Genomic DNA, 1,270 nt, shown 5'->3' with positions numbered 1-1,270 from the left:
AGTCCTTGGATCGAGTCCCACGTTGGGCTCCTTGCTCAGCAGGGAGCTTGGTTCTCCCTCTGCCTGCTGCTCCCCCTGATTGTACACACTCTCTCTCTCTGACAAATAAATAAAATCTTAAAAAAAAAAAAAAGTAACTCTGTCTCTCATTCAAATACATTGGCTTTTCTGGAGTTTGGGGTGATTATAATGGGTTCATTCAAAGTATTCATTATTGCTTTTCCCTGCTGATAGTGCTCTCGCAAACATGGTAAATGTTCCTAAAACCCGCTGGACTTTCTATAAGAACTGTGGCGAGCACCAACCCCACAAAGTGACACAAGAAGGACAAGGATTCTCTGTATGCCCAGGGAAAGCAGCATTATGACAGGAAGCAGAGTGGCTATAATAGGCAGACTAAGCCGATTTTCCAGAAAAAAGACCTAAAACTACAAAGAGGATTGTGCTGAAGCTTGAATGTGTTGAGCCCAACTGCAGATCTAAGAAAATGCTGGCTATTAAGAGATGCAAGAATTCTGAATTGGGAGGAGATAAGAAAAGAAAAGGCCAAGTGATCCAGTTCTAAGCTTCATATTTGGTTTTATGAAGACAATAAGATCTTGAGGTTATGTTCAAAAGAAACCAAAAAACCCCTCTCTTTATTAAAACAGCACTTCCCAATCTCATAACATTTGAATAAAAAAAAGAAATTTAATCTCCCTGAAAACAATTTTTGGCAGTAAAATTCATTACATCTGTTTACATAGTTATGGGGAAAACTCAATAAAAACTACCAATCTATTTAACATCTTGTGCTTGATGAAGCACATTAGAACATGAAATAAAACACTTTGGAACATGAATATACAGTCAAAAGACGAGTCCTTTCATTACCAGGTTGTGTTACACTACTTTTACAAAAAATCTTATCCCCATCCTTTGCCTTTCCATACATAGTCTACAAAACTATTCGACTGTAAATTGAACTAACTAGGGAGGGAAATTTTAACACGTTTGTGAAATGTGCATTATAAATAAATCAATGCCAATGTGCTATCAGCAAAGGTCTTAACAGATCTACTCTACTTAATAAAGTAAAATAAACATAGTAACAGTTTACATGAGACTGGATATAGTTCAAGTATCAGAAAATAACAATTCAGTTTAGCAAATCTTTTCATTATTCTTTAGATCTCTAAGTTTAATGCACTTCCTATCAAAATCCCAACTGCCTTTTTTTCCTCAGAAACTAACAAATGATCCTAAAATTCATATAGAAATGCAAAAAAAA

The 1,270-nt window shown here is 35.6% G+C and overlaps 1 pseudogene; it reads left to right on the top strand.

Annotated features, from left to right (window-relative positions):
• Nucleotides 1-247: 247 nt before the first annotated feature.
• On the top strand, nt 248-565 carry LOC148107002 (large ribosomal subunit protein eL42-like; annotated as a pseudogene).
• The last annotated feature ends 705 nt before the right edge of the window (nt 566-1,270 follow it).

The sequence above is a fragment of the Ursus americanus genome, chromosome X (genome assembly GCF_024610735.1).
Source record: "Ursus americanus isolate L20-20 chromosome X, mUrsAme1.1.p, whole genome shotgun sequence".
Lineage (NCBI taxonomy): Eukaryota > Metazoa > Chordata > Mammalia > Carnivora > Ursidae > Ursus > Ursus americanus.
The sequence above is the reverse complement of the archived record's forward strand: the minus strand, read 5'-3'. Positions and strand labels throughout refer to the sequence as shown.